We start from the raw sequence: 19,375 nt of genomic DNA on the forward strand, positions 1-19,375 counted from the left end.
TTGATGGGAAACAAAATGCCAATGTTCTTTATTTGTCCAAGTTTATTTAAATCTGGTCCCAAGTCCCATCCACAGTTAGTGAGAAATTTAATGTCATTATTAGGGCTTCTTCCCTCGGAACGTTGGATTTTACAAAAACAAAAGGCACAAAAAATCTCCCAAACAAGCAAAGGACTCGATCTTGTAGAACTGGGGCAGCTGGTCCTTATTCAGTAGAGATGGCCACAGTTACAGTTGCTCCTTGTGCTCCTTGCTGAATGCTGGTGCTTCCTGTCTGTGGGCACTGCTTCTCCAGGCAGGCTGGTGAGCTGCCCACTCACAGTGGCTTTGCCCAATAACTGGCCACTTAGTGGTCTTTCTTCCAGCCTCCTCCTTACAGCCATCTCTGTACCAGGTTTTGCCATCCTGGGAGGTGGGAGGGTGTGTGTGTTCCATTTGGATCTCAACTTCTGCCACTTGTGGACGCTCATGATCTCCCACCCTCTTCTCAGATACTGGAAGTCACTGTCCGACAGGTAAGGCTACTCCCACTCCCCAACTGCAGAACCAGCTCCAATGCTCCTCGACCTCCAGGACTGGAGCCCCTGGTGGCCCTCCTGGGAGGATGTGGGAAAAATACTTCACATTCTTTCCTGAAGAGTCTACAGCCAAGAAAACCAGTTATGGCTGATTTCTCAATCAGGTTATTCTGTAACATAAAATGTTCAATTAATTGCCCTGTTCCACTTCCAATAGCAAAAGAAGATTTCAGCAGTAGGCGACCCAAAATATGGCAATACCGTGCAACCAGGCAGAAGAATGTTTAATGACATGGAAAGATGTTCATGATAAAATTGCTAACTTAAAAAAGCAGCTTTTAAGACAACATTACAGTGTTATATGTGGAAGAACTCAGTTTTCCCACCTGTGTATAGGGAAAACCCCAGTTCTTCCCTACAGTGTTTCTCTCCTGTATGTCTCCTTTACTTGTCCATAGAACACTTCAGTTCTGGTCACCAAATGTGTAGAGGTTTCTTCCCACACCAAGCAATTCTCTGTGACACCAGCTACATGTCCCACAATGCAACCCAATTCCTTCACTATCTACCTGGAGACAGTGTCCGAACCCACAGGTTAAGGGTTCAGTCCCACACAACTGCCCCCGCCTTCCGCTTCAGCTGCCAGTCGCAAGCCCAGGCTATCACCTGTGCTTCTGACCAACTGGCCACAGATCAGAGATTCCAATGACCCCCTCATTGGCTTCAATTAATTTGCTAAAGCAGCTCACAGAGCTCAGGGAAACATTTACTTACATCTACCAGTTTATCAAAGGATATGGGAAAGAATACAGATGAACATCCAGATGGAAGAGATGCACAGGTTGAGGTGTGTGGGAAGGGACGCAGAGCTTCCCTGCCCCCTCCCTACACTCTATTCTCCCACCCCCTCCATGTGCTCACTGACATGAAAGCTCTCCGAATCCCGTTCTTTTGGGGTTTTGTGGAGGCTCATCACATAGGCATAATCCATCATTAACTCCATTTTCAGCCCTCCTCCCTTCTCAAGAGAATGGGGTGTGGGGCTGAAAATTCCAAGCTTCTAATCATGGCTTGGTCTTCATGGTGACCAGCCCTCATCCAGGAGCCCACCAAGAGTCGCCTCATTGGAACAAAAGACACTCCTATCCCCCAGGATATTACAAGGGTTTCAGGAGCCGGGTGTCAGGAAGCAGGAGCAGAGATCAACATATATTTTTTATTATCGCACAAGTGTGAAACAATTTTTTGATAAACATAAAATTATATATTTATACAAATAGAAAAGAATTGAAAAGGTAAACACCAAAATGCTCCTTTCCTCTCCGTGGTGAGATTACAGGTCATTTTCATTTTCTCATTTGTACTTGTTCTCATTTTCTAAAAATTCTACGAGTGTATATTACCTTTTTTTGGTGAATAATTTGAAGAAAAGTTTAATTTTAATAAAATTAATGCATACGTGTTAAAAAAATCTAAACAAACAGATGTATGTGCAACAAAACAGAAAATCCTCTTTCCCCATGCACTCCCACACTCCAGGCTTAGAGTGAGGCGCCATACCCCCACATCAGATTTTTTGTATTTTCATATGTGGATTTTTTTTTATTGCACAAATAAGACTATCCATATTGTTCTGCAACCCCTCTTGTGACAGTTACCAGGGAAAATCGAGATAACAATACCTCCTTTATCGAGGGTTTTGTCACAATAAATGAGTTCATATATGTAAAGAGCTTAGAGCAGTGTCTGACATATAAAAAGCACTACATGAATTTTAACTATTTTAATGTATTTATTATTTAATTTCCCACCCCATTTCATAGACATCCCTTCACATTAAGACTATATCAATTTAACACTTAAGAATAAATTAAAAATTATCTTCTTGAAAATGAAACGAAACAAATGAATAGCTGACTTCTCATCTATTCCTCCCATCGCTTAGAGAGGGGCTGCCTGGTGGAACGTTCTCCCCTTGTCTACTTTCACATTGATGACCCAGCCTGGCCTTTACTTGAATGACCGTGGGCCCCAGATAGGCAATCTGTTCAGCCAAATGCCATGCTTGTCTAGAGGCCTGGGGTTATCTGAACTATTTGCATCATTCTGGAGGAGAAGGAGGCAGAAATGCCCGATGTCCCCTAGAAATCTACATAGTTGTGAACTGCACAGAGGCCTTGGCTCACCTGGCTGGTAGATTTTGTCCCATTTTAGGTGTGGATTCAAAACAGAAGAAGAAAACAAAGAGATCCGGTTGATAGTGCAGCTGTAGGAAAATGCATGTTGCATCAATTACTGAAAATGTGGCAGCAAGGAAGACTAGTTTTAATAATTGGCAATAAGATAGTGAGATTACCGAAGTTAGTTATTGCTGCAGCCAACATGACTACCATCTGTATTTTGGATTCAGAAGCAAAACATAAAAGAAATTATATTCAACTCACAACTCAGCAAATGTCACTGGCTCAGAATCTAGGAGGTGATTTCTATGGGATGTTTGCAGAATGCTTGTCGTTTATCAGGTTCTATCCTTTTTAAAATAAAGTATTGGTCCATTAATAGGATATCACTATACTCAAACCAGAAAAAGACATCACAAGAAAAGAAAATTAAAAAAAAATATCTCTCATGAACATAGACTCAAAAATCCTCAACAGAATATTAGAAAATCAAATCCAACAATATAATAAAAAAGAATAATACACAATGTCCAAGTGGGGTTTATCCAAGGAACACAGGGCTTATTCATTATTTGAAAATTAATCAATGTAATTCCTATATTTACCGTTTAAAGAAAAAACAACATGGTTATAGTTATAACAATTGATGCATGAAAAGCATTTGACAAAATTCACCATCCATTTATGATTTTTTTAAAATAAGAGGCACATCGATCATAAAGGAAGAAATAAAACTATCCTTATGCACAGAGAACCCCAAAGAGTTCACATACACACAGGAAAAATCATCTAAGACTAGTAAGTGAGTTTTGCAAGGCTGCAGAATCTAAGGTCAATACAGAAAAATTAATCATATGTCTATACACTGGCAATAAAATTGGAAACCAAAATTCAAAACACCAATACTATTTACAATAGCTTAAAAAAATCAAATATTTAGATATAAATCTCCTAAAATACACACAGGTTCTGTATGCTCAAAACTACAAAACACTGATGAAAGAAATCAAAGAGGACCTGAATTAATGGAGAGACATACCATGTTCAGGGACTGGAAGACTCAGTAGACGATAGATTTGATTCTCTCTGACTTGATAAATAAATTTAACTAATTCCAATCAAAACCTCAGCAGATTTTTGGTGGATATAGACAAGCTTATTCTAAAATTTATACAGAAAAGCAAAGGAACTAGAATAGCTAAAAGGAATTTGAGAAAGAAGAACAAAGTTGGAAGAATCACACTACCCGATTTTAAATCACTGCCTGATTTACCACAAAGCTGCGGTAATCAAAAGAGTGTGGTATGGGAAACAGGAGAGATATATAGATCTGTGAAGCAGAATGGAGAAGCTAGAAATGGATACACACAAATATGGCCAATTGATGTTTTACAAAGGGGCAAAGACAATTCACCAAAGGATAGCTTTTTCAACAAATTATGTTGGAACAGTGAGGCATCCATATGCAGAAAAACAAACTCACGCTTATACAAAAATTAATTCTGAATAGATGTTTAATCTGTGTAATTTAAATGTAAAACATAAAACTACAAAAGTTTTGGAAGAAAACATGAGAGAAAATCTTCATGACCTGGAATTCGGCAAAGACTTCTAAGACATGACAAGAAAAGAATGACCCATTAAAGAAAAATATGGAGACATAGGACTTCATCACAAGCAAAAACTTTGGCTGTGAAGAAACAATTAAGAAGAATGAAAACATAAGCTACAGACTGGGAGGAAGTATTCACAAATCATGTGCCTAACAAAGGATTTGTATCAAGAGTATATAAAGAACTCAAAACTTGACAGTAAGAAAGCAAATAATCCAATCAAAAAATGAGCAAGAGACTTAAACATTTTGCTAAAGAGGATAAACAAAGCAAATAAACACATGAAAGGAGGTTCAACATCATTAGCCATTAGGAAAATTCATATTAAAACCTCAATGAGATAACATGACACATGTTAGAATTGTGAAAATAAAAACACTCACCAAGTGCTGACGAGGGTGCTTTCACATGTTAGAACATTGTTCCAATACATTGCTGGGAGGAATGCAAAATGGTACAGCCACCCTGGAAGACAACTGGACAAATTTCTTATAAAATGAGACATAAATGACCATACAACCCAGCAATTGCACCCATAGCTAGTTACCCTAGAGAAATGAAAATTTATGTCCGCATAAAAACCTGTACAGGAATATTTATAACAGCTTTATTTATAATTGCCAAAAATTGAAACAATACAAATGTCCTTCAATGAGTAAATGGATAAAAAAAACCTGTGGTAAATACATACAATGGATTAAAAAGGAACAAACTATTGATGCATGGAACAACTTGGATGAACCTCAAAGGCATTATGCTGAGTGCAAGAACTTGTTCCCACTCTCTTTTGGCTAGTGTTAACATGGCATATCTTTTCCCATCCTTTTACTTTTTTTTTTTCCCTGCTTTTTCTCCCCAGATCCTCCCAGTACATAGTTGTATATTTCAGTTGTGGATCCTTCTAGTTGTGGCATGTGGGACGCTACCTCAGCATGGCCTGATGAGTGGTGCCATGTCCGCGCCCATAATCTGAACTGGTGAAACCCTGGGCCACTGAAGCAGAGTGCATGAACTTAACCACTCTGCCGGGGGCCAGCCCCTCCACCCTTTTACTTTTACTCATGTATATATTTATATATAATCTATATTATATTTAAAGTGGATTTCTTGTAGACAATGTATAATTGGGTATTATGATTTTTTCTTTTTGAGGAAAATTAGCCCTGAGCTAACATCTGCTGCCAATCCTCCTCTTTTTGCTGAGGAAGACTGGCCCTGAGCTAACATGCGTGCCCATCTTCCTCTACTTTATATGTGGGACGCCTACCACAGCATGGCTTGACAAGTGGTGCTAGGTCTACACCCAGGATCTGAACTGGTGGACCCCGGGCCGTTTGGAACATGTGAACTTAACCGCTGTGCCACCAGGCTGGCCCCTAATTGGGTAATATTTTTTGATCCACTCTGACAATCTCTGTCTTTTAGTTGATATAGTAGGTCATTGACATTTAAAGTGCTTATTGATATAGTTGGATTAATATGTACCATATTTTTACTATTTTTTATTTGTTATCCTTGTTTTTTGTTCCTATTTTTGCCTTCCACTATTTTCTGGATTTTGTAGTTTCAGCTGAGTATTTTGTTATGATTCAATTTTCTCTCCTTTCTTAGCACATCAATTACACTTCCTTTTTTGCTTTTTTTAGTGATTGTCCTAGAGTTTGCAATATACATTTACAACTAATCCAAGTCCCTTTTCAAATAACACTATACCGCTACAGGAATAGTGTAAGCATCTTATAATAACAAAATATTCCTAATTCTTCCCTCCAAGCAAACTGTTATCTTTTTCTTTTTTTGGTGAGGAAGATTGGCCCTGAGCTAACATCTGTTGCCAACCTTCCTCTTTTTGCTCGGGGAAAATTGTCACTGAGCTAATGTCTGTGTCACTCTTCCTCTATTTTGTATGTGGGATGCTGCCACAGCGTGGGTTGATAAGCAGTGTGTAGGTCTGTGCCCGGGATCTGAACCCACAAACCCCAGGCCGCCAAAGTGGAACACACAAACTCAACCACTGCACCACCAGGCCAGCCCTGAACTGTTATCTTTTAGATCAAGTAAGAATAAGAAAAACTAAAGTGTTTTTTAAAATTTTATTTATTTACTTTTTATTGCAGTAAGACTGGTTTATCACATTATATGAATTTCACATGTACATCATTATATTTCAATTTCTGTGTAGATTTCACCACCCAAAGACTTGTTACAATCCAACACCACACACATGTGCCTAATCACCCCTTTTGCGCTCCTCCCTCCCTCCTTCCCCTTGAGTAACCACCAATCCAATCTCTCTCTCTGTGTTTGTTTGTTGTTGTTGTTATCTTCTACTTATGAGTTAGATCATAATATTTGACTTTCTCCCTCTGACTTATTTCACTTAGCATAATACCCTAAAGGTCCATCCATGTTGTCACAAATGGTTGGATGTCATAATTTCTTATGGCTGAGTAGTATTCCATTGTGTATATATACCACATCTTCTTTATCCATTCGTCCCTTGATGGGCACCTAGGTTGCTTCCAAGTCTTGGCTATTGTGAATAATGCTGCAATGAACATAGGGGTGCATGTATCTTTATGCATTTGTGTTTTCATGTTCTTTGGATAAATATCCAGCACTGGAATAGCTGGATTGGATGGTAGTTCTGTTCTATTCTTAATTTTTTTAGGAATCTCCATACTGTTTTCCATAGTGGCTGCACTAGTTTGCACTCCTACCAGCAGTGTATGAGAGTTCCCTCCCCTCCACATCCTCTCCAACGATTGTTGTTTCCTGTCTTGTTAATTATAGCCATTCTGACGGGAATGAGATGATATGATATCTCATAGTTTTGATTTGCATTTCCCTGATAGTTAATGATGTTGAACATCATTTCATGTGCCCGTTTGCCATCTATGTATCTTCTTTGGAGAACTATCTGTTCAGATCTTTTGCCCATTTTTTAATTGGGTTGTTAGCTTTTTTGTTGTTGAAATGTATGTGTATGAGTTCTTCGTATATTTTGGATATTAGCCCCTATTGAGATATATAGTTTGCAAATATCTTCTCCCAATTGTTATGTTGTCTTTTAGTTTTGTTGATGGTTTCCTTTACTGTGCAGAAGATTTTTAGTTTGATGTAGTCCCATTTGTTTATTTTTTCTATTGTTTCCCTTTCCCGGTCAGATATGCTACTTGAAAATATGCTGCTAAGAACAATGTCAGAGAGCGGACTGCCTATGTTTTCTTCTAGAAGTTTCACGGTTTCAGGTCTTAGCTTCAAGTCTTTAATCTATTTTGAATTTAATTTTTGTGTATGGTGTAAGAGAATGGTCTACTTTCTTTCTTTTACATGTGGCTGTCCAGTTTTGCCAACACCATTTATTGAAGAGACAGAAAAATGAAAGTTTTAATTTTACCTCCACTTATTCCTTTTTTGATGCTCTTCCTTCCTTTATGTAGATCTGAGTTTCTGATCTCTCATTTTGCTGCTCTTCAAAGAACTTCTTTCAACATTTCTTGCAAGTCAGATCTACTAGCAACAAATTCCCTCAATTTGTGTTTGTCTGAGAAGGTCTTTATTTCTCCTTCACTTTTGAAGGATAATTTCACAAGGTACAGAATTCTAGATTGGTGGCTTTTTTCCTCTCAAAAATTGATTATTTCACTCTACTGTCTTCTTGCTTGTATGGTTTCTGAGAAGTCAAATTAATTCTTATCTTTCTTCTACTCTAGGCAGAGTGTTTTGTTCCTCTGGCTTCTTTCAAGATTTTTTCTTTATCTTTGATTTTATGTAGTTTAAATATGATATGCTTAGGTGTAGATTTTTGAGTATTTGTCCTACTCAGTATTTTTTGAGCTTTCTGGATCTGTGGTTTGACATCTGACATTAATTTGGGGAAAGTTCTCAGCCATGATTACTTCAAATATTTCTTCCATTCTCTTCTCTTTTTCTTCTTCTGGTATTCCCATTATACAAAAGTTACCCTTTCTGCAGTTGTCCCACAGTTCTTGGATATTCTTTTCCACTTTTTTCAGTCTTTTTTCTCTTTGATTTTCAGTTTTGGAAGTTACTTTCATATCCTCAAGCTCAAAGATTCTTTCCTCAGCCATATTCACTCTACTAATGAGCCCATCAAAGGCATTCTTTATTTCTAATATTGTGTTTTTTATCTCTAGCATTTCTTTTTGAATCTTTCTTGGACCTTCTATCTCTCTGCTTACATTACCTATCTGTTCTTTTGTGCTGTCTACTTTTTCCATTAGAACTCTTAGCATATTAATCATAGTTATTTTAAACTCCTGGTCTGATAACCCCAACATCCCTGCCTTATCTGAATCTGGTTCTGATGTTTTCTTTGTCTCTTGCAACTGTGATTTTTGCTTTTTAGTATGCCTTGTAATTTTTTTGTTGAAAGCCAAACATGATGTACTGGGTGAAAGGAACTATGATAAATAGGCCTTTAGTGATGTGGTGGTAAGATGTGGGGAGAGGGTAAGCATTCTGTATTCCTATGAGTAAGTCCAAGTCTGTTGGTGAGTCTGTACCCCTGGACTGTGAACTTCACATGTGCTTCTTAGTTTTCTCTCCTCTTAGATGGAACAGGATGGCTAGAGTTGGATATTTCCCTTCCCTCAATTTCATTAAGCTCTGATAAAACCACAATATGTTAGGCTCTGGAAAAATGGTTTCTCTTGAGGTCAGGCCCTGTTGAGCAGAACAGAACGCTCTGGCCTATTTCAAAATAGTCACTTTCCCCCTTCCCCTGCCAGAAGCATCAGGGGATTTTTCTCTGATATTCTCTATGAGAACCTGAGAGAGCCCTTAGAGCTAAAACTTGCAAAAATATGAGGATCCTCCATGACAAGTCTCCCTGAAATTTTTAACTTTTGGATTTGTCCACACTGAGCCTCCAGTAATTCGTTAATTACAGTTTAGGTTTTACTACCCCAATACTGGTTCCCATGAAGGTTTCTGTTCTGGTAAGTTGTGATTCTCTGTATCTGCCTGTCTGTCTCTCCAATTTAGGGGGTGGTGGTTTGCCCTGTGACCTCACTTCTTGGATAGATCTAAGAAGAGTTGTTAATTTTTCAGTTTGTTCAGCTTTTTACTTGTTAGTTAGTGATGACTTCCAAACTCTGTACATGCTGAACCAGAAACCAGAAGTCAACTTTATGTTAATTTTAAAAATAAAAGACTCTGAAAATGTTTACAAGGTGAATTTTATGTTATATATATTTTGTCACAATAAAAAAATTTTAAATAATTTTTAAAAAAGAAAAGAATGAGAAGTTATAAATGAGGAAGAGAGTATAAGGAATAAGGTGATTTTCCCAAATGCTTGCAAGATATCTCTACTTGTTAATACTATCAGCACATCAAACTCAACATATTTTGAATCCCTTTGCTTACTTTACCTCTTATGTTCTTGATTTTCATTATTGTGCCATCTTTCTGTTGGCCAACCATGCTCCAGAACTTGGGCCATCTTTGACCATTCTCTCTCTCTACTAGTCTATCAATCAATTGTTATGTCATGTCTGCTGGGTATCCAAATTTAGTTGTACATCCATTTTCTCTTTTCCTTCTCTCCTGCCTCTCCTCCAGTTCATCATCACTCGTCAGCACTTTTTTTTTGGTAAAGATTGGCACCTGAGCTAACACCTGGCACCAGTTGCCAATCTTTTGTTTTTTCTGCTTTATCTCCCCAAATCCCCCCAGTACATTGTTGTATATCTTAGTTGCAGGTCCTTCTAGTTGTAGCACGTGGGACACTGCCTCAACGTGGCCTGATGAGCAGTGCCATGTCCGTGCCCAGGATCTGAACCAGCGAAACCCCAGGCCATCAAAGCGGAGCACGAGAACTTAACCACTTGGCCACGGGGTCGGCCCCCTTGTCAGGACTTTTGCAATTGCTTCCTAACATCTCCCTTCCTTGAGAGTCAGTTTTGGAGTCAGACCAACCTGAGTTTAAATCCTGGCTCAGCTACTTATTACTTTTTGACCTTGTGTATACATATTTAACCTCTTCGCTCCTCAAGCAATATCTGTAAAAGTGAGATAATAATAATATTGAACTCATAGGATGATTGCAAGGATTGGAAAACACCATGTGCTAGGCACTGAGTCTTGAATGCATTATGTATTGCTTTTATTGAATGAAACAATGTGCATAAAGGGCTTGGCATGGTGTTGGGTGCATAGTAAGTACTCAATCATTGCTGGCTGCATGATATGATTATTCTTTATCACAGTCCATTTTAGACACTACTGTCAAATTATTTTTCCTAATGAGCTATTTTGATTGTGTCCATCTCTTGCTCAAAATCTTTCTTTGGCTCCTCCTTGCCTGTTGAAATATGCCCAAATTCCTTTGCCAAGCATTCAAGCTCTTCTTGATTGATTTTCTCCTCTCTTCCAGATTTTATCTCCTGAATTTCACTACTCACTGGACTCCATACATGCCCATTTTTCGTTCTTCTTTAGCTTCTTTCAAACTGTTCTCTCTCCCTGGAATGCACTGCCTCCTCCCATTTTGCTCAGTAAATATTTGCTGAGTAAATAAATGGTGTCCTTTGGAGAAGGTCCCCCAGAGAAGCCAGTTCTTACCCCTGCCGCCTGCTCCTCTTGTGGTGGAGACACACAGGGCAGGTTGTATTTATTTTCAGCAGGACTCTCTGTGGGAGAGACATATATACAAACAAAGAAGTTTAAAGAAGTCACCTTTGCTCCACAACCCCCTCAACCTCTCCCAAATACTGATGCCACATAGAACTGATGCCAAGAGGTGATATTGCTCAACTCCTCTCGTTCAGTGAACCTCTCAGTTCAGGGCATATTTATTGAGTACCTACCAAGTGCTCTACAACTTACTGGGGACTGTGGGGGTCAGAGCACATTGAAGACCATCGGGCTAGTGGAGAGAAGGCTTGTGCCACAATGGCAAACAAAGAGTGGGAATTCAGAATCAAGTTCTAAGTTCCGTGATGCGGGAGAGAAGTCTTTGACCATGATGAGCCTGTGTAATAGAGAAGGGTCAAAGAAGCTGTAGCCGGATGAAGCTTTGCGACAGCTGCGCCTGGGGTGAGTCTCCATGTCCTGCATGCTTTGAGAATGTATGGTATGCGAAGGCAAACATCTGATGTGTCCTGAGGAAATGCAAACCAATAAAAACTGTCTGTTCACGTGATAAGCCAAGCCCAGGGCGGTCCCCTAAAAGGCGGCTTTCCTAAAACCACTGGTAGCTTGTTGCTGCTAATGCATGGGTAAAGGTGGAGATTTTTTTTCCTAAGGACTAACTCCCTACACCCAAAGCAGTCCATTTGGTCCAGCACAAAGTCAGTTGTTTAAAATGCTAAGACAGTAGGAGCGATAAGCACAGGTTGATGGAAAATGGGTATATGTAGCCTTGTAACTTTCCTCAAGACGTTAGCCCGGCTTAACTCACTATCTATGTTCTTGACAGGTCTCTAATCTAGATTTTATTCACAGAAGATTCTCAGCTCTTGGGTCATTCAGAAAAGGGATAAAATAGGAATAGAAACAACTTTCAGACCTTTTCTAACAGTCTGCCTACAGACCATACATTCATTCATTCACTCCGCAAATGTTTATTGAGTATTTACTAGGTGCTAGGGATATAAAATTGATTAAGACAGTCCTCGTCTTTAAAGAGTTCACACTCTCATGGGGAAGACAGACACACAAACGGCTAAGTGGGGAAGTCTGTGATTAAATAAAAGGGCACAGTGGGACCCCAAAGTCCAGGTGGGGTTGAAGGGAGCAATGATGATGAGAGAAAAACTTTCAAAGGAGGTGATTTGAGTTGATTCATTATCCTGCTCTTATTTCATTCATTCCAGAAACACATTTTAAGAAACATAGTACTGTTTCAGGCTTTAGGTTAAGCCCTAGGATTAAACATAGGTAGTTCTCCATCCAGTCTGCGCCTCTAAGGAGCTTACAGTCTAGCCAGGAGGGACAGATCAGAAATAACTCAATGTCATTAAAATTGTATTGGGGTGCACAAGGAAATGGTTAGCTGTAGGCCAAGGGTTGTTTCAGAGATTCAGTTTCTTCTAAATGTACTTTTTTCTTTTTCCTATTTATCTTTGTCTTACTGGTCTTTTGGCACTTTAAACACCTTTGAGGATATCTCACAGGCCATGCCAAGTAAAAGTAGCACATCTAAAACTACGTTTGTATTTTATGACACTCTCCAGGGGAAGAAGCTATAATTCAAACTACAATATGTTAACATGGTATGATGTCTCCATAACTAGGAACATCTTGGTGAAATGAAGGAGATGAAACTTTGACCTCAGTATTATAAGTGCAGTATCGATTATGTTTTAACTGCCTGCTATTTGCTCACTGTTGCTCTTTCTAGAGAGGACACAGTGCAGGACAAAGTCCAGCTCCGCGACTGCATGACTCTCCTCCCACAAATCATTTCTTAGACCTAGTGAATCTCAGACCCAGTTGGTGAAAGCAAGTTCAATAAAAAGTCTTCAAAAAAAGAAAATTTAATATATGATAAAGATGTCCTTTTATATTAGGGACAATTGTGTGGCCATTTGGAAAAAAATAAAATTGGATCCATACTACACGCCTTTACACCAAAATAAAATCAAGACGAATTAGAGATGTTGAAACTTTGAAAAATGAAATCCTAGAAGCGCCAGAAGGAAAAATGGGAGGTTTTTTTTTCTTTTTCATAATCTCAGAGCAGGAAAGGGCTGAAGCCATAATTGAAAGCATTGGTAAATTCAGTCACATAAAAATCAAACATGTATGCACGGCAAAAGAAAATCACCATAAATAGTCAAAGTCAAATTAAAAACTGAAGAACTGATTAAATAAATTATAAATTATCTATATTCATACATAAAATTATAAATTATATATTATATAATATGCATATGTACATATACATGTATACATATTCCCTCCAATTCCCAGTTGCCACTCCTGGACCACAGTTGCTTGCTAAGTGGAGTGCCCCGAGCGGCCTCAGTGGCCACCGCCCTTGTTGCCTTGTCCCCAACAATTCTGCCCAGCTTGACCTCCACCAGGGAAAGGCTGGGCTGGGGCCACAGTTGCATCGGTGCCCAGATCTGGATGACGTGACTTTCCCCTCTTCTGGACTCAGATGAAACACTATACCACAGGACACGGGATTTGGCCTCCCTGCCAGCTGGGTGATGCACCCAGAAGTGCAGGGCCATTAATGTCCTGTGGGGCAAATGTTGACCACGAGAGACTGCAGATAGGAGGCAAGTGACAGATGAAATTCTCTCCTCCCCGTTCCCACCATCCCCCACCCTGACATTCATGTAACTGAGTGATTGTCTGTGTTTCCTCATGAAGCTGTGGCCAGCTCCATAATGTCCCACCTTGTATTTGTTTTCCCTCCTCTTTGGTCTCACTTCCGTTTCCCCTGCTCTCTTGCTGTCCTGAGATTGCACTCCCCCAGTAAAGCATGAGCTTGGCCGCTTGACCTCAGCCTCTGTTTCCTAGGGAATCAGAGCCAAGTCCATGTATAAAGAACTATTAGAAGACAATACGGAAAAGATCAACAAGCCTATAGAAAAGTAGGCAGATATGAGTAAACACTTCTCAAAAAAAGTAACTGTAAAAGCAACTGTAACTAACTCTTGAAAAATGTGAAAAGATGCTCAATTTCACCCATAATAAAAGAAACACAAAATAAGATTATGATATATATTTTTTTGCCTATCAAGTTGAACAGTCTGATGACATGCTGTGCCAGCAAGACTGGAAAAAATAGGCACTCTCATTGCTGGTAGAAATATGTATTGATATGGAGGATAATTTAGCAATATCCTTAAAAATAAAAAAATTCGTGTACTCTTTAGCCCAGCAGTTTAAACTCACTGTTGTTTTCTTTGTAAAAAGATTGGAAATAATCTAACATCCATCAATTAGAAAATTATTCAGTAAATTGTGGTATAGCCACAAAGGGATAATTATGCAGCTATTAAAAAAGCAAAGGGGAGATTTTTTATCTACTGATGTGTAAAGACCTTCAATTTATGTTAAGTAAAAATATCTCTAGAAAGATACACAGGAAATTGACAACAGTGGTTGCTTTGAGGTGGGGAAGTCTTAGTTTGTACCTTTTGTACCTTTTAAATTTTGTGCCACATGGATCTATTTTTTCCTTATCAACTTTATTGGGAAATAATTTACGTACAGTTAAACCACATCCACTGAAATGCAAAATGCAACGAGTTTTGAAAATTGTATACACTTGTGAAACCACCACCACAATCAAGATACAGAACATTTACATCATCCCCAAAAGATTCCTTATGCCCCTTTGCTGCCCATCTCTCTCTCTGCCCTGGCCCCCAACGACCACTGAACTGCCTTCTGTCATTAGCAGGCTAGTTTGCATTTTCTTTTCTTTTTTTTCCTTTTTCTCCCCAAAGCCCCCCAGTACATAGTTGTATATTCTTCATTGTGGGTCCTTCTGGTTGTGGCATGTGGGACGCCGCTTCAGCGTGGTTTGATGAGCAGTGTCATATCCGCGCCCAGGATTTGAACCAACGAAACACTGGGCTGCCTGCAGCGGAGCGCGCGAACTAAACCACTCGACCACAGGGCCAGCCCCTAGTTTGCATTTTCTATAAAAGGAATCATGCAGTATGTCCTCTTTTGTATCTGGCTTCTGCATACTGATTTTGAGATTCATTCCCGCTGTAATGTGTATCAGTAGCTCGTTCCTGAATCGCGTTCTATTATATGGCTGTACCACATTTTGTTTATCTAGCCAACTGTTGGTGATCTGTTGATGTTAACAGATTTGGGCTATGTGAATAATGCTGCTGTGAACCTTTATGTACAAGTCTTCGAGTGGAAATTTCTTCTCATTTAAGTAAAAATGAAATTTCTTTTCATTTCTTTTAAGTAAATACCTAGGAGTGGAAAGGATAGATTGTATGGCATGTGTATGTTAACTTCTTAAAAAATGCCAGTTTTCCAAAGTGATTGGACCATTTTTCATTCCCACCAGCAATGTATGAGAATTCTAGTTGCTCTAAATTCTTGTCAATACTTCATGTTGTTGGTCTTTTAAATTTTATAATGAGTGTATAGCGGTGTATTACCTATTTTAAAAGATACATTTAAGATTCAAAATAAATAGACAATTGCTTAGAGCCTCTTCCCCACAAGTCTGTTAATAACATGATAAGAAAGTGGAGTGTTGAAATTTTGAGAAGGGAGGTGTATTAGTTCTCTATTGCTATATGACAAATTACCATAAACTTAGCAGCTTAAAACAACCAGCACTTATTATCTCACAGTTTCTGTGGGCCAGGAGTCCAGGCGTGGCTTTGCTGGTTCTTTTGCTCAGGGTCTCACAAGGCTACAGCCAAGGTTTCAGCTGAGGCTGCATTCTTTCCTGGAGCCCAGAGTCCTCTCCAGCTCACGTGGCTGTTGACAGAATTCAGTTCCTGTGATTGTAGGACTGAGGTCCCTGTTTTCTTGCTGGCTGTCATCTGGCGCCTGCTCTCAGCATCTAGAGGTCACCCACATTTCTTGGCACGTGGCCCTTTCACAGGCTCTCACAACATGGCAGCTTACCTCTTTAAGGCCAGCAGGAGAATGTCTCTCTCCAGTCCTCTAAGACAGTCTTACATAACTTAACATAATCACAGGAGAGTCTAGTCCATCAGCTTTGCCATTTTCTGTTGGTTAGATGCAGGCCACACATTCTGCCCACACTCAGGAGAGAGGGTTACACAAGGACATGACTCATTGAGAGACATCGTACATGTGTTCGACACAGGAGGCATACTCTGTCAGACTTGGGCAGTGGTTCTCAAATTTGAGTGCACGTAAGAATCACGTGGGGGACCTGTTAAAATTAAGATTAAGATTAAAATTCCTGGGAACTATCCCCAGAGTTTCTGACTCAGTAAATCTGAATGGGGCCTAGGGAATTGTTTTGCTAATGAGTAGCTAATTTCTCAGATGCTTCTGAGACAAGTGGTCTCCAGGTCCCATCTATAGAAACACTATCATGGAGGTTACTCGTGGCTTTGGAGAGGGGCACACTGAGCATCTTTCCTCTTTGCCAATCAGTGAGATTGAGTAAGTCCATCATCCCTTCTTAAAGACCAAAGGAGAACCTGGATGCTATTTACCAGCAGAGCCCTACAGAGGCAAAGATCACAGGCAGGGACAAAGAAGTCTATGAAGCAGAAAAACCCTTAGGACAAAGTAATCCCCTAGGACATTGCTGAAAAGCAAGGCTAATGAATCTAAGTAAAACCAACTGGTAATGTAATATTTAATAAAGTTTACGTTAGGGTTCTACTACTTACTAGATGTGAAACACTGATGAATCACTAACCTCCCTGAGCCTCAAAGTCTGCAAAACGAGGATGATAATACCTCCTTCTCGGATTTGTTACCACATATCAGTGAGACACTGTCAGCAAAAAAATATGCCTGCATTCAAATATCTGCCAAATCCTACCCCCAAAAAAACGAGAAGCTGAAAAAGGATTCCAGACTGTCAAAATACTACCACAAAAGTTGGTGCTTCTGTTTCTCTATAGAGACAAGTTAAAGAAAACAGGAAAGTAAAAAATGATGCAATTAAGATAAACACAAGGGGCAATGAAAGATCATACAAGTATGTCCTATTTATATTACATGTCAAGGAGATAAACTTCCCCAAAAGGAGAAAATAAGTTTAAAGACTGGTTATAAGATACATATAATTATTCACTACTTACAAGAAAAATAATTAAAACCAAAAGACTTTTTTTTAAAGTTGAAAACAATGGGAGTATTCTAAGTTCTCTTAGGAGTGTGTAAAAAAAATTACGTGAAATAAAGTAGATTTTACAGTCACAAATATTAAGAGTGATAACATACACTGAGCAATGAGTGCCCAACAATTCTCAAGTTTCGAGTCCTAAATAATGTAATAATAAAAACATGCACAAAGTTGGTAAAGATTAAAGAGAAAAATAAGAATATAATAGCATTTGGAGTCTTTGGCACTTCATTAACTAGTTAATTTTTATTTTACCAAGAGGCAAAATTAAATCACAAATGAAAAAGAAAAGCAATCTTTAGGCATATAGTCATATTTTTAATAGTTGTTGAAGAGACAGTCAATGAAGTTTAGTGTTTATTCCTTATTAAAGCTTTGAAATAAGATGTGGAGATTTTTATTCTTCGATGAGAAGAGCCACTGTCACACTTACTGGAGGTGCGTGTGCTCCTCACCTTGACAGCAGGAGCAAAAGGCTCACCCAGTGCTATTCTTTTCAATATGATATTGGCAATGCTGGTAATGACTATTTGGGAAGGACATAAAAATATAGGGATTAAAAAAATACTGCTTCTTGTAGGCGACATGATTATAAACCCAAAATTTCCAAGAAAAGAAATCTCTAAATTACCGGAAATAATAAGTGAATTCAGCAAAGAGGCAGCCAAAAGAAACCCACATAGAACAATTGCATTTCTATCATCAGTGTAATACAGCTGCGTATTAATAAAAACATTAAGTAAAAATGAAAGATTCCATTTACAACCAAAACCAAAAATAAATTTACTTGAGGATTTCCTTTGAGCCACAAAATTTATTCCAAGAAAATTATTAAACCATAACAGGAAAAGTAAAGGAGGATGTGGACAAATGGAGAGATATACCAGACCATTATTGAAAAAACAAAATCTAGTAAATGTGACAATGTTTTCAAAGTTAATAGATTTAATGCAATGTTAGTTTAAAGCCTTACAAAATAATTATAGAAGCTGAATAATTGATCATCAATCTTAGAGGAAAATGGGAAAAAATAGGAAAAGTTAAGAGTCTCTTATAGAAAGAACACTTATCAAAACTGTAGGTCTCAAACAGAAAAAAAAATCAGTGGAACCTCTCTACTTGGTATAGCATCTTAAGCTTAAAACAGGGCCAATTCCAAATTCTAAACTGTTCCTCCTATAGTCTGCTCCATCTCAGTAAATGGCAAAACTACCCTTCAATGATCTGGCCAAAATACGTGGAGTCATGCTGGACCTACTTTTTTTCACACCACATTTAAGAGGCGAAAAATAGATCCAGAATCGACCACTTCTCACCGCCTCACCTCCACCGCCCTGACCCAAGCCACCATGGTCTCTTGCCTGTACCATCATCAGCCCCCTAATGGCTGTGGTTTCCACTGCTCTCCTACTGTCTTTCTCAGCACCACAGCCAGAGCACACAAGGCATCTTCCACCTCAAGGAACTTGACATTCCTTTACAATTGCTATTCTCTCTACTGGAACCTTCTTTCCCCCAGACATTTGCCCACTTATTCCCTTCCTTCCTTCAGGTCTTTGCTCAAATGTCATCTTCTCAGTGAGGTCCTCAAGCTCCTCAGTGAAAATGTCGAATTTTCACCCCCATGCCGGGCTCCCTATCTTTCTTTCCTACCTCCCTTTTTATTTATTTATCCATCATCTATTTTTTAAATTTGTCTCCCTCCCCCAACTCCTCTGCCAGAATGTTAGCTCCACGGGGGCCAGGATGTTTCCTTGATTCATAGCTGTATCCTTAGTACCTAGAACGGTGCCTGGCACACAGTAGGTGCTCAATAGATATTTATTGAGTGAATGAAACAAAGCAGAAATTCCTGTAGCACTGATGTCTTATTTTATAAACTTAACTTACAACAAAGGAGAAACAATACAACAATGCAGAAAGATTTCATTGCTTACTAGTTGTTTGGGCAACAGGACAATAGAAAGGAAGTTGATTTAGAGTAATACATCACATCATATTGAACAATAAATTTCAGATGGATTAGAGTAAAACATACACAAGTATTTTTAAGAATGGGAGAAAAAAACATGGCTATCTCGTGTTTGAAGAGTTGATAAATGTCTGACTAATGAAGAAATGAAAAATATTAAGGACAAGATACAGAAATATGAATATATAAAGATTATCCTAAAATTTATGGTAGATACATATAAAACAAGGCTATAGAAATTAAAGATGTGAAAATATAATTATTAGAAGCTTATTCCAAAATAGGAAAGATCCGAT

The 19,375-nt window shown here is 38.7% G+C and overlaps 2 long non-coding RNA genes across 3 annotated transcripts in view; one reads left to right on the top strand and one right to left on the bottom strand.

Moving 5' to 3' along the window:
• On the bottom strand, positions 1 to 11,301 carry LOC111773562 (uncharacterized). The gene is made up of 4 exons (XR_011439304.1): positions 11,167 to 11,301; positions 10,903 to 10,970; positions 2,705 to 2,784; positions 1 to 688 (listed from the first exon to the last, which is right to left on the bottom strand). It is a non-coding gene; the product is annotated as an uncharacterized lncRNA (long non-coding RNA).
• LOC111773563 (uncharacterized) overlaps positions 11,160 to 19,375 on the top strand; it is a 116,520-nt gene continuing 108,304 nt past the window's right edge. For both annotated transcript variants that reach the window (XR_011439302.1, XR_011439303.1), the window contains exon 1: positions 11,160 to 11,376. This is a non-coding gene — a long non-coding RNA (uncharacterized lncRNA). The remainder of the gene's footprint in view (positions 11,377 to 19,375) is intronic.

This window comes from Equus caballus, chromosome 5, assembly GCF_041296265.1.
Source record: "Equus caballus isolate H_3958 breed thoroughbred chromosome 5, TB-T2T, whole genome shotgun sequence".
In the NCBI taxonomy this organism is placed as follows: Eukaryota; Metazoa; Chordata; class Mammalia; order Perissodactyla; family Equidae; genus Equus; species Equus caballus.